The sequence below is a fragment of the Erithacus rubecula genome, assembly GCF_903797595.1.
Source record: "Erithacus rubecula genome assembly, chromosome: 1".
NCBI classification, from domain to species: Eukaryota; Metazoa; Chordata; class Aves; order Passeriformes; family Muscicapidae; genus Erithacus; species Erithacus rubecula.
This window is the reverse complement of record NC_136658.1, coordinates 38,063,582-38,078,640: the sequence shown is the minus strand read 5'-3', so window position 1 is coordinate 38,078,640 and position 15,059 is coordinate 38,063,582. Positions and strand designations below refer to the sequence as shown.

The following is a 15,059-nucleotide window of genomic DNA, read 5'->3' as shown; positions in this document are numbered from 1 at the left end:
CAAATGCAAAACAGTCATCAGTGTGGGTTCATTGGCAGTTCACACAGAAGAGAATTTTCTCCATTTGTAGCCTAAAACCACTTACAATTAATTATTCATTTATTAATTAGAATTAATACTGAGGAACAGATTTCAGGCAATAAATTTTTGTGCCCCTAAGGAAAGAAAATACTTAGTCTTTGCCGGTGCTGAATCCAGGGGGATACTGTCATTTTGTCACTTTCTTAATTATTTTTGCTGTTAAAAATGGCTTGATGGATGAATGTGTACTGGTATAGGACACTGAGAATTCAAAGCATTTATGCTATAAAGTTGTGCTAATGTGTTTTTTGGCTTTATTTTTTGTTTTGTTTTCCTTTTGTTGTTTTCTGTGGTTTTTTCTTCTTCTTTTTTTTTTCTTTTGTGAACACCTACAGCATCTATATTCCAGCCAGGAGCCCAAACTCTAAAAGAAGTGTTTAAAAAGTGTTAGTCGTTTACTTCTTGATTATTATCAGCCCATTGACATTAAAAGAATTTCTACTATTTTTCATTTCTAAAATGTAAAACCCCAGGAATGCACTTTAAAGTACCTGAAGAATGCATCTGAATACTCGATCTGGAATTAATCTGGAATTCTTGGTCTCCTTTGCAGGTGAAAAGCCCCTTAAGCACTTCATGAATTTTTTTCTCCTGTTAGACCTGGTTAATGAGTTCAGCAGATTCTTAAATAAAATTTTGAGGGTCATGTCCATACACTATGCATAGGCTTGAGTGCAAATACTTCAAGAAAATGTTGCAGACCAGTCAGAAACAACCACAGCTGGCTTGGGATCTGGAGACCCCACAGTTTTTTAGCTGACAGAAATAGATGGATGATCTTGCAGAAGTGATTTTACAAAAGGGTGTTCACAGAATGACTGTAATTAAGGGAAAAAGGGTGTACCTTGACATTGATCCATTGTGCAAATATCTCACACTTCCAAATTTGCAGTCCTACAAGAGGATGAAGCTTGCATCACTGTTCACATTCCTACTCTGTGACTCTTTCTCCTTTGTATGCCAGCAAAATTACAAGTTAGAGTTTGTAAAAAACACAATTGCTAGCAAAGGCTGGCCGTGTACAAAACCTGAGGGTTTGTTTTGTTTTGCTGGTTTGTTTTACTATTGGCAAGATTAAGCATAAACCAATACCCAAATGATTGCAAATACATATTAAAAAAACTCCAACAAACTAATAAAAAGACAATAATGGAGAATCAACATTTAAAACATAGCTTTCTCTCTGTAAGGGGTAATCTATAGTACATGCACAGTAAAATATTCTGAAACAACAGTGGATATAGCTGTATGTCATAAGTCTCACAGAAGTTGTCCACAAGAACATATATAAACTGCAAGAGGAAAGGCCTTTAAATATTGCCTGAAATCCTACTCTTACAAAAGGGTGAACTGCTGACTGAACTTTTGGGATTTTAGAACATGAAGTCTAAGACCAAGCAGGTGACACCAGGTGGATTTGTACACATTTCACTGCAGTTTTAACTAAACTTCAAGCCTGAATTTTCCTATAATGGTTTGTGTTAAAAGATTTTAGAACCAGTGTCATTTGGCTAAGCACAAATACAACCATCGTTGCATTCCTTTTAATAGGACATTGAACTCCAGAGATGCATCTCGAGCCAGACAGAAAAATAACAGGCTGTCATTAAATTTTTCAGCTAAAAGTCAGTGCTATCGGAATTGAAATAAAACAAACTAAACTTGAAAATCAGAAAGTAATTACTTTAGATATGTACCTTATGAAGTCATCTACTTTTGAAAAGAAACTTAGTTATTGCTTTTTCCGTGGTGTATACAATTTGCTTTCCATAGGAAAAAATATGTTTAAGACAAGAGAGAATGTTTGCTGAGTCTATTTTTAATTTTTATGCTCATCTATTTTATTTTTAATATGACATCAATGGCAAAACGACAAAGAGGATGCAGAGTCCTTCCTGGAAATTACAGTTGTCTGCCAACACAAAAGAAAGTTTTCCACAGATTCTTTGCATCAACACAAACAGAAACAGAGAATAAAGTGATGGAGAAATGGGCATTTGTGTCATGGGCTGAAAAACTCTTCTACTAAAATCTCTTATATATAGTCCTGGTGTGAAAATTATGTAAGTAATTTTGGTAACTGCAAAACTGGTAGTTCATTTTATGAATGACCAACCTTCTTTACAGAAGGATGTCTCAAAGGAAATATTTACCTTTTGTATTTGGAAAGCCTTTCTAATGTAGCCTTTCTAATGTCTAATTTGCTTCTGTATTTTATTAAGCACTTTTTATTAGGCTATGTAGGTGAAAATCTGGGTCATTTGGTGATGAAGTAGTGAGTTAATCTATTTCATGACGGAATGAATTTATAGTGTGAAATCTTGCTTACTATGATTTCTTAAATGATTGTTGTAGTTCTGTTTTCTCTGTTAAACAACACTAATTCCTAAACTGTCAGAATGTGATGTACTTCCCATAATGGATGAAGCTGGAATACTGAATCATCAGCATCTTGGATTAGAATCTTAGTGATTTCAGAGATATTCTGTTGCAGAAAATGTCAGTACTATGGTAATGAAAAGTCTTTTTGTCATTATGGGTCAGAATAAAATAATGCCTGAAGTACAGTAAAGAGGGCTGTGCTGAAGCATTCAGATAACACCAAATATTCACTCCTGTGTTTGTCACTGTCTGCATGTTTCCCAGATTTGCTTCAGGGTTTTTCTCTTAAGGAATTACTCCATTTATCATTTTAACATGAGGTTTCTGGACAGCCTTTTCACCAGCCCTGTTAGTTTAGTGATATTTTGGTGAAAGCAAAGACATAAAAAGAATGTTGTCATATGAACTCTTTTGAGGTCACTGAAAACCTAAGTGTCCATAACACAGCTACATTGTGCCTATTCAAGGGCAAAGAATGCAAAATACCCATCCCATAATTGCACTTATGTGGAATTTTGATGTTTGGACAAGAAACAACTCCAGATTTAGTCTTCTTTTTGTGATGCAGTGAGAGAACCTGTTGGAAAAATATATTTCTCTTCCTCCATTTAGGATTTGTTTTGATTACTCTAATTCCACAAGATGGCAGTACTTGATGAATAAATGGTACTGATGCCTGATAGCCAAAATCTGAGATAATCTGGGAGTTTTTGCAAATCTGAAGAAGTTTTTATTGCTATTTTTCAATCAATAAGTAAACCAGATAAAAGTACACTTGAGATTGCAGGCTGAATTTATGACACATAGCTACAAACCATGAAATTTGCTAGATGGCTTTGCTTTAGAATTTAGAATTATTCTGTTTAAATGAAGTAAACTGTAAGGAAAAATATAGGCCTACATCTCCCCTTCTGAAAATATAAAGCCTACTTTTATATTAAGCCCATCTTTGAACTTTTGCCTCACAATTGCTCTTTGGATGTTCTGTATGCTATCCACAGAATAAGAGTGCAATATGCATTACCCTCTAATGACAGGGAACACTTCCCATTAAGGGGGAAAGGGGTTTCTTTTTAAATAAAATGAATGATAACAATGTGTTGATCCTCCAACCTCCCACCACGACCAGATAAATAATTGTGGTGCATTTCTTTGTGCTGCTATGATTTATTGTCAGCACTCATTAATCCTCCAAGAAAATATTTAATGAACATAATTTATTTGTTCCATTGTAACACACCCACATAGAGCAAACAAACATTGTCTATTTATCAGTTAGCAATGAAATTACTTATTTCCTTCTCTGGGGACTATGTATCTACTGTTCACTTATCTGAAACACAGTTCTTCCAATCACATATTTGTCTTTCTTTAGATTTAATTACAGTGATAAATCTGCAAATATTTTCTTTCTCATAACCACTCACATAGCTAACAACTAAAAATATTCTAGAAAAGGTAAATGTACTGTCAGGATTAATCTCGTTCTGGAGGATGCAAATATTACATTGTTGTTGCCAGTGTAGACAGTCAATGTAGTCTCATTTGTACTTTAATATGCATGAAATGTAGCCAGTCATTGAAACATATAAAGACTGATGAAATGTACTTCTCATACAAGCATTCTTTAAAGAGACCAAATAGCATACAACAAAAAATACAGCTTTGAAAAAATAGTGGATTATCATGTGTATTTGATTGTCATTGGTATGATTTTCATATTAAAAAGAAACCAGAATGGTTTCTGCTCCAGAATGGGTCAAAATACTGTTATCAAGACCGGATATTCTCGGCTCACTCATAAAGAATGTCCAGTGATTTATATTCCTAAATTTAGATCTTCGCAATAAAATATTTATTTACTTGGATAATTAGACAATTTTCCTTAGCATTTTAGCCTATTTTATTCATACTGTTAGTTAGCTATATCAAGCACAATATTGGAAGTACTGAAAATGCATTACTGGAAAGTAATATTAACTTTTTACAGCTACAGTGTGATATCATTACCTCTGTCCATATCAAACTTCTGTTTGCAAGGCTGGGTCAGCCAAATCTCTTCAACTATTCTTCAGAAGTCCTGATTTTTAATCCTTTGCTTGATTTCATTATTTTCATTTCTACTGCTTTTCTACATCTTGTAATGTAGGACCAAAGGTTTACATCAACACTATTGAACAGTGGAACAACAGTCACTCCACAGGTAGCAGTTCTCTTAGGATGTCCTAGGATTCTACTACTGAATTATCCATTCTACTAAGTGTCCTGATATTTTTTGTAACTGCATTTTTCCAAGATTTTTTTAATTACTTATTCCTTTTATTCTATTCATATATTTTGTCTTTGATAAGTACAGTAATCTGAATTTTGCTGAATTTAGAGTTATTCCTTGCAAGTCATTTCTCCAATGCACTGATCACTTTTGATTATCATTCTATGCTCAGCAGTAATTGTAACCTCTTGCAGGGGTTATTCTTAAATGCTAAATTTGCCTTTCTTTCCTTAAGGTCACTCACATTTTCAAAAAATTAAAATATAATTTGATATATGTTCTCAGTAACCTTTTCATGTAAAGAAATGTTTAGACATACTTTAAGGTCATTTTATTGATATATATTTTTCTTTCATGTAAATAAAGATGTTTAAATGACAGAAATTTATCAGGAAAAAAGCAGTTAGGAGAAAAGAAATGAATTTGTGATAATATTTAAAAGAATTTTTAAAGGAAGACAAACAATAGAAACAGAAAATCCTGACAACAAGGCAGAAAAACTACATACAAATTTTTAAAATTATTTTTAAAAGCAATTAAGATATACTAAACAACAACTATGTTATTGATATTCATCTATATTTTAGGTAGGAATGGAAGTCTATACTTATGTAGAAAATTCCTGAATGCTCCATATAAATTGATGTTCTATGATGTATAACACACCAGGTAATACAAATGCCACTGTATATTTTTATTTGCTATGCAAAGTAGAAAAAAAAAATAGATGATAAAGAACAATAAAGGCAAATTATGTAAATGATTAATACTAGAGGATCACTATTGAAAACACTTAAATATCCACAGCCAGCAAGACCAGGGTAGTGATCACCTGTATTCAGTACTGGTGAGGTCCCACCTCAAATCCTGTGCTCAGCTCTGGACCCCTCACTGCAAGAAAGACATTGAAGGGCTGGAGCATGTCCAGAGAAGGGACACGGAGCTGGGGAAGGGTCTGGAACAGAAATTTTATGGAGTGTTTAGCCTGGAGAAAGTGTGGCTCAGGGAGATCATCTCAGTCTCTAAAACTACCTGGAAGGAGATTGTAGCCAGGTGGGAATCGGTCTCTTCCCTCAAGCAACAACTGAAAGCATAAGAAGAAAAGGCCTCAGGTTGTTCCAGGGGAAGTTTGAAATGGGTATTAGAAAATATTCACCAAAAAGTTGTGGAACATTGTAACAAGCTTTTCAGGGAAGTGGTGAAATCACAAACCCTGTGGGTATTTTCAAGACATGCAGCCATGGCACTTGGGGTTGCTGAATTCAATGATCTTAAATTATTCCATGATCAGCAATTTCCAAAGACAAGAATTAGAGTTAAATCTGGTCTATCATTACAAAGGGTAATCAAGAGGACACACATCATTACAAATTCATCTGTTTCAATCTTTGATTAAGTAGTTCAATGGGTGATATGAGACTTGATTAATATCCAGTTTAAAAAGTGAGATATAACTAACAACATTGAAAGAAAGTGTATCTAGACAAAATAAACAATTTTTATAATTCTTTGTATTGACCATGAGAGCAGTTCCTGTAATGTGTCTAGAATTCAAATTCATGTTTTATAAAAGACCATGTTGACTAAAATGCTCAAAATTAACTTACTGTGCATTTAAGGGAATAAAACCTGACTGCAAAGCTGACCAAGAGGACCAGATGTGGAATTCTTTCTACTCTGCTGCTGACCATTTAAAAAATTAAAAGAAACCTATGCAGTTATAATCATTGATCAACAGGAAATATAAGATTTGGCAAGGGCGAATGTGCAGAACAAGCCACTGATAAACTCTGATTTGTATAGCTTATTATTATTAAAACCTTCCTAATGATGAAAATGTGTTGGATCTACAAGACAAGCTGTTTGTTTTAATGGCACTGGTGATAGTTACATCATGCTCTGCTTGTTCAAGTTTGATGCAGTGGTGAGTATAAAGCATCCTACTCCAGAGCTTTGTCACTTGTAGTGAACCCAGAGTCCTGCACCCAAGGGGACGACTGCTCTACATGGAAGTTTCATTTTATGACTACAAAAATGTCAATATATAATGAATTTTGAAGGCATAAATAAGACATTTTTCTAAACAAAAGAACAGAAGTAATATTTGGATGATATTCATTCAAATTTTTAGAATATTGCTCTGTCAAAACTCCTTTTCAGCTGGGTGATGAAAAATGCATAACTTTCCTTGCTCAGCAGAAGAAACTCTGCCAAGCAGATTCTGTGATCTGGCTACAAATACTCACCAGTACTTCAATTATAATAGTATCAGTCTCTCAAGGAGTTTGTATGTATGTTTCAGTTAAGTTTCTTTTACTTACAAGAAAGAAAGCAATTTAAATTTGTCCTTTTACACCTCAGTCACCTTGATTCCTAATGCCAGGAAGGATTTATAGCAGCAGAAAGATTTCTTAAACAAGATTTAAATTCAGGCTTCTGGGTATAGAAATGTAAATAAAAGGCAACTAGAATTCTAGTTTATATTTCCAAACACTTTTTTTTTTAAGCAGAATTCACCAGTCTTTACATGTAGTTGTTGTCATGGACCTGGGTATTTGGGGTCTGTAGAGTTACCCTTGTATTATTGTACACACTGAACTTAAGACACAGCCCACTGACTCTCTGCTTTATATTCTCTTGATATAAAGTGTTTTAATATAAATATAAAGGCCTTTTTACTGGGTCTATCTGCAGGTCAGTGTTTGGTGAATTCCACCATGGGCATGACACAATATGATTGATGAATCTTTCATGGGGCTGCTTCTTTGGTCCTATAGTATTTATTATCCTGAGGTCTCCAATGAACAGCAGTACCATTATCATCAATGTTATTTGAGAAAACTGAAGAAGGGGGAAGTCACTTTCCAGGAGTCCTGAATCAAGCCATGGTCAAATGGATATCACCAGTAATACATAATTTTTAAATTTTCTAGTATTTGTTCTTCTCCTCACCAGCTCTTTTTAAATTGACAAGAAATGCCAACACACACACAAAAACATTATAGCAAATGAATCCTTAGGACATTTGTGGCTGAACATTGGAGACAAGTAGCTGCTCTCTCACATCCTCCCTCTGAATATAATTTTCAAATATGTGAAAAAAACAAAATAGCAGTATAAATCTCATAATCCCTCAGATGTTAAAGGTCTAGTGCTCAGCTCCTTCTTGGTATATTTTCTAGATTTACATGTACCAAGGAGTGGATCAGCCACTACATTTTTCTGAACATAACGGGACTGGTGAACATATGCCTCAGAAAATAGCATAAAACCAATTTTATAGTCCATGAAATAAAATTTTACGTACTAAGACTGATGGTGACAGATGACTTTTTCTACCTTAATTAAAAAATAAAGTGCAGACGAAGAGGAAGAAACATGTCACATTAGCAAATTGCCCCAGAATGCTGATTTTGCTGTTCACCCGTGTTGTACAGATAAATCATGACAACTAATGTCAGCAACAATAAATCATTTAAGGTGTAACAATGTTGAGAATGTAACTCCTACCTGTTTCTACAGACATTACACTGTGGCATCCCTGCACACACTGTTCTGCACTGCTGGAAACCCAGTGAACTGTTTCCACCCATCTTCTACTTGTCACATAATTGTTATTGAGACATAATATGTATTTCTATGTCATCTTGTTTTTAGCCTAGACCACTATCCCAGGAGTATGTAGCCCCTCCTCAAACTCTTAGCAATAGCAAAGTGAAACATTGTACATACATATGATGTGTTCCATTGCACATATGTATCGCATGGAAGAAGAAGGTGTTTGTCCAAATCTATTCCTTTTCTTTATTCTAAAGGAAATATCATTAATAAAATAATGTGAACAGCACAGAGTCCTTTGCTTTCTTCTGCTGACTCTGAGCATAGTTTTCAGTAGTCTTATTCTGTTTTATTGAAATCCATTTCCATTTAGGAATAGGAAAGAATTGTGATATGATGTTGGTGTATTTTTAGTTTTTTCATATATTTGTACTTTGTATATTTTTAATATAGAGCTCTACAGCAGCAGCATCTTCTTACACTCTAGAATGGTAGTTACCCTTTCTCACACATTACGTCCTACTCTTGAAATTCTGTTTGGTTTTATTTTCAAGGAAAACAATTTCTAACAAGAGCATCCTGTTTAGCACCAGAACTTGGGAGACATAACGAGATACAGGGCTAAGAACACCAGTGGAGCAGGTCAAGGATGGGTTACCAGGACAGCTCTTCTCCCATTGGATTTACTTGTACATATATTGATTAGTTAAACTTACAAAAAATGTGAACATTCAATCCTGTGTGTGCACATAAGTTTACTTTGTGTACCTGAGAGCTTTTGTTAAAAAAACTGGCTTTTATTTTATCAATTTTAATATTATTTGGGAAGTTTTCCTTCCAATTCTAGGCAACAAAAGATCTGGATCTTGTAAAGTCACAAGATTTAAATTGTAAACCAGAGAAATTTTTGTCTTTCTTTGATGTTTTCTTTATAGATCATCCACTGTTTTCCTCTGTAAAATAGGTAGCACTTCTTTCTTCCTGTTTTTGGTAGAGCTGAAAATAAACTCTTCAGGACTGAAGTTAGCTTGCTAAACTCCTAAAGGACTTTGTGGTTCTGTAGGAAAAGCCAATCTGACAAATCCTTTATCAGTATTACCTAAATCCTTCTTTCCATTCTCCCTTCCTACTCATGAATTTTTATCCCTGCAGTCTCCTATAGGACATTTTCTCACTTATTGAAGGAGGAAAATAGGATGCAAATTTATGCTTCTATAAACCAATAAATCAAGTGAATTTTTTTGGTTGCAGATTCTGCACTCTTGGGTAGCAGCATCAAAACAACAAGAATGATGTCCAATGGCTAAAGAAGTCATCACAATGATTTTAACAGTATTGAAACAGAACGTAAGAACACAGGAGATAGAAGTGGGCAATCAAATCATCAGAATTAAGTGCGGTATTATTTCTTATGTTGTTAAAAAGATGGTATTTTGGTCATATAAAGTCACTTTTTCACTATGATTACCCTGGAAAATATGTTTTCTTGTCAGAAGATATAGAATGCACATGTGCTGCTGCACAGTGATTCAGGTCTGGCTGTAATCAGATTGCCATCTGAACTCTTATGAAATTATGCTTATACCTATCCAGTCATTTTCTCCCTGAAAAATCCAAGCAATTGCCTTTAACATATTTAATGTAAAATTATAGCTACCTTCTTGCCAATTATAATTGTATAGGATAGCAAAAAAACCTATTATATATCCATATATATATATGTATATATGTATGTATGTATGTAGTTATGTATTTCTAAACAATTTTTAGCTTCCCCTTTGAAAAAGGAAAATGCATACTAGATATCCCAACTACAATTGTTTTCATACCACTTAATTTATTTGGAACAATCTTCCTGACCTGATTAAATCAGGCTTTATGAAAATCTATGTCTCATTAAGCTTTGTATCATTCAAATGGTTGTAACTTCACTCTCATATTTATGGAATAAGGATTAACTGACTTCATTATAGTTATATATTTATATATATAAATATGACTGTATTATGAGTGGAATCTGATAGAACTCAGATCAGTTCTGTCCAAAACCTTCTGCTTCTGAATCAAAATTGGTCTCCTAGCATTTACAGTAGATGTCTCTACCAGAATCATTATTGAATTCAGCTAATCATGCTTAGTGTGGAAAGAATGGCATTTTCTGAAAACTACCTTGTTTTTTTGGTTTTTTTTTTTTGTTTGTTTTGTTTTTTGTTTTTTTTTGGTTTTTTGTTTTTTTTTTTTTTTAATTTATCCTTTAAGATTTCATCACAATGCTCATAGAGATAAAAAACTGGAATCCAGAACCTTAGAAGCAGACAATTTCTCATTTATTTTTCCTTCTTCTGTTTCCTCTCCTTTCAGCCATCTGATTAGCATTGTATTTATGGCTTCTTCTCTTTAGTTACACAGATTAATGTGTGTATTCTTACTCCATTCTCTTCTGTTATACAAGGAGGCAATTAGAATTAATTAGGAATTTTCTACCTTAAACAAAATGGGCTTTTTGATATATAACTAACTGACATGTTTGCAAAATGTTTTTTTTCCAGGCATCAGCTTAGTAAAACATGGGACCTAAACAGTGAGCGGATTCTAACGGGAAGAATTCTGTGATTCTGCATCTCTGAGATGGCAACTGCTGCATGTAACATCAGTCTTGAATCCATGAACCTTGGGCTGCTGCTGCTTTACAAGCTGTGTAACCACTGCCACAGAAAGCATTGGTGCAACACTTTAGTTGGTATATTTTCAACACTAGCTGTGGAAAAGCAGATGTGATAGCATGAGCATCCATTTCTGTTAAACCTGGTAGGACAATGCTCTCTGGTTTAACCTCTAGATTAGGAGGTTCTTGTTAGTTATGTCTGATTTGTTGGGTCATATAGTAACAGGCTCAACTTGTCTTGAGGGAAGAGGAGCTTGCCCACTACAGAAACTTTTCATCATTGTTCCATTTGTCAAGCTGTGGACAAATAGTCACATACAGCTGGTGCCTGAGAGGAAATAGTGCATGAGCCTGAGGGCCAACTCACTCCACATATTTTTAAAATTAATTAATCTCTCATGCTTCCTCCCTCTTTTCTTGGTATCTCCTTCCACTTTGTTTCTCCTGAGCTGTCAGCTGGGGTAATATTTGCAGACAATACTGTGACTGTGAAACTACAGCACGCATCCCTTAAGCAGAGCTCTGTCAGGGCTGCCCTCATCATCCATTGTTTTGTGCTGCCTTAATTGGGCAAGGTCAACCATCTTCTTCTCACTACATTTTCATAGCCCCTGAGGGGACAAACAGTTCCAGTGAGTGATCCAGAGGGGGTAGGGACATGAGACAAAATCTAGACTTATTTGTCCATACACCTACTACACAGATATTGCCTAGAATTTGGGGCACATGCAATTAAAATATAATAACTACACATTTCAAACAGACTGGAAGTAACTCCACTCTGGCAAACATGTTTTTTTAAATTGCTACCCTACAGAAAATATTCTCAAACTCTTAAATTTCATATCCTCAGATGAATGCTTTCAACAAGATTGAGGAAGGAAACCTTAAAATGTGCTTCAGGGAAGTCAGCAGCAAAATTACTGGTCATGTATTGAGTAATGAAAAGACCATAGAAAAAAAAGTTAATTGCATTTTTTTCATTCCATAATGAAAACTATAGGCACAGTCATCAATCAGTTGCACAAATAAAGAACACAGATTCCTATGTTGAGCAATGTCAGGGGTCATGAACATTTTTTTAATGATAACAGCCATGCAAATTGGAATTACTAGACATGAAAGTTGCAAAAGTAGTCCAGGAAAGGTGACAAAGTACATGATCCAAAAGTGAAATGTCTTTATGATTCTTCCAAGCAAAAATGTCAAGTGTGAAGACATAATATTACCCTATGAAATGAACACAGAATTAGGACAGAATTGTACAGTTTAAGGGTCTAGGAACCTGTCTTCTAATGCTTTTTATTCACCTGTTATTGAAAGGCAAAACTTAAGGTTTATTCAAGTTACTCATGGAAGACTAATCATCACTAGGCTATAATAAAATCTAATAGGGAAATGCAGGAGCCCTTCAACTCATAATATCTAATTTATTTGTTAGACACATGTAGCTCTCAAACAAAGGTTTTAAAACATTCTGTGTAGATAAATTTTAAATTATATACATGCAAAGTAGAGATAAGAAAGTTGTCATCTTGTATTTTATATGTGACATAATAAGTGTTTATTAAATAAACCTTTCTTTAAATAAATATTTCTGTCTGATGCAGTAAGCAATTATTCTCTGCTACTGTTACTTTAGTGGCCTATTTCTGATACCAAGCATCACAGTCCTATTATGTATTAACATAAGTGAAGAAGAAACTATGGCACTCTATTATGAGAAAAACAAAACAGACTTGAGTATTCTATAGTGTCCCTATAGATCCCCTTATTACAGGTCAACAGCTGGTGAAGTTTAGGATATGAGGATTTGGCTTCCATTATAACAATAATATAAGTAAAACTCATTCTCCTTAAAAAGGAGAAAAAACAACAACGACAAAAACGTCCTGACCCCCAAAAATCAGTGTTTGTCTCAATCTCACTTTTGTTAGCAGAAGAGGAAATATAATGGAGTATTGGACAGTTCTACCTCCTCAGCAAGTCTAGCAGTTAGGAAGAGATGATAATTGTTTGCAGTGAATGTGAAATGTTCTACTTGCCATCACCAGCTTCATACATATTGATCTCTAAAACTAAGAGAAGTGATTAATAAGTTCTGTTTATCTTATGAGAGAGTCATGGTTAGAGACATGACTTGTCCAGCTGTTTTGGCAAGCTGTGAGTGACCTTTGATAGGTACTTTGTAAGTGCTTTGATAGGTACCAGGAAAACAATTCTACCTTGATCTCAAGGCAAAAGTGGAGATATCACTTTCACCAACATATTGGACTCCTCTGGAAGAAAATTATTTAGCTTTCTATGCTAAAGTTAATTTGAAAATTAAAATTTGAAAAAAAAAAAGAAAAAAAAACCAAACATATAATAGAAAAGAATCTGGATGCTACTTGACTGTTTAAAAAAATACATAATATTGTTTGAGACAATATAAACCATGGTCAGCAAGAAATCTCACCTATAATAGCAGGTTAACATGCTGAAGTGCAACCCATTCATGCTTAGAGAGGCCTGGAACATTGGAAAATAAGATATTGAAGGCTTCCTGTGATTTTTAAGAAATTAATAAAGGCAAGATCTACATATAGGTGCTGTGGATTGAAAGGCCACTGTTCGGTATCTGGATCTTGGGACTTAATCCACAACCTTAAAATAACCTTGTGACCTTCAGCTACATATAGACAGACATCTGAGAATTGTATCCCCAAAATCAGCTTAATAAAGTGAGATCCAGAGGGTGTGTGGACCCCTTAAGAACAAAATTTGCTGTGTACTACATGTAGATACCAGAGCCAATTGCCTGTAAACAAGTTAATAAGCACACTGAGAGCAGTCCAGCCCAAATATAACCATCTTGTTATCATAACTAATTTGCCTGCAGAAGTCTACTAACCATTCTCTACCTGAATGAGGTGATTTGGGGGCTCTCTTATTATTTCTATGTATAATTTGTGCAGTGTTCAAACCAGGGGAGTTCTAAGGCTATATTGCACTTCAGTTGGACTTGGTTTCAAACAGGTAGTAAAACTGCAGTCCAAAGCTGCAGATTTAATGCAAATGTAGCTTTCAGATTCCTTTAGCAGACCCTTAACAGTAAGCAGTGATACTTTTTTGTTTACTTCCAAAGTGGATTTCTGAGTATGTCTGAAGCACACACAAATAGGAGCTTAGAATGACTACAAGTAACTTTATTTTGTGTGAGTTTCTCCAAATAATATGAGTACCAAGACAACTGTGTAGGTAATAGAACAGGACAAAAATTTCTAGCCCACAGATGCAGGAATTTTTAGCAGCATGCCTGTTTAGCAAAACAGTATGCAGACATCCAGATATAGATGGGAAGGACAGTGATCCTCATGACACTGACATTAATCTTCTTTGATGAAACATTTCTCATTAAAAGTAGAGTTTTGTAACAGTAAAGGGGAGATATAAAAGATGCAGCTTATAGCACAGTTTCCAAAGTTTGTAAGATCAGCTTTGCCCTTTAGAAAGTGATAAAAGAAGCTATAGTTTAACATCTGTGCAGATGTTACGTGCTGCAGATAGATTATGTAGCAGAGCTCCCTCCAGACTGGCAGCATCACTCTGAGGCAGGATGGAGCACACATCTGCCTTCCCCTGTGTGCATCAGAGCTCTGCTCATTCTAACAATGGCAATCGTCGTTCTCCATTAAGCTCATACTGAAAGCTCTGAATAAAAGCCTTAAAAAGCTCAGCTGAAAGTATTAATTCTGAGGGAAACATGTAAATCTGGATGAAAACTTCCATTCATTTTTAATCTTGCTATGGTAAACCTTGTAATTAAGATGATTAAATGACTGAATAAAACCCTATATTTACATTCTTTAGAATACCACAATGAAAACCATAATCCTGTTTATAGAAAGAAAACAGTAGAGGCATTTTAAATTGTAAACATCAAACAAAGCTTGTTATTTAAGCAGTCTGTAATTAATGTAACACTTGCTTAGCAAGGACAACTAAGAGTTAACTGTCTAGGAAACCCCTCTTGGAGAAAAAATAATTGAGCAAAAACAGATATTGTGTTTATGGAAGAAAAAAAAAAGGTAGCATTATATTTATGAATGATCAAGGTAT

The 15,059-nt window shown here is 34.6% G+C and overlaps 1 protein-coding gene across 2 annotated transcripts in view; it reads right to left on the bottom strand.

The window, feature by feature from the left end:
* Positions 1–15,059, bottom strand: part of CNTN5 (contactin 5) — a 584,072-nt gene that overhangs the window by 159,283 nt on the left and 409,730 nt on the right. The gene's annotated exons all lie outside the window — the stretch shown is intronic.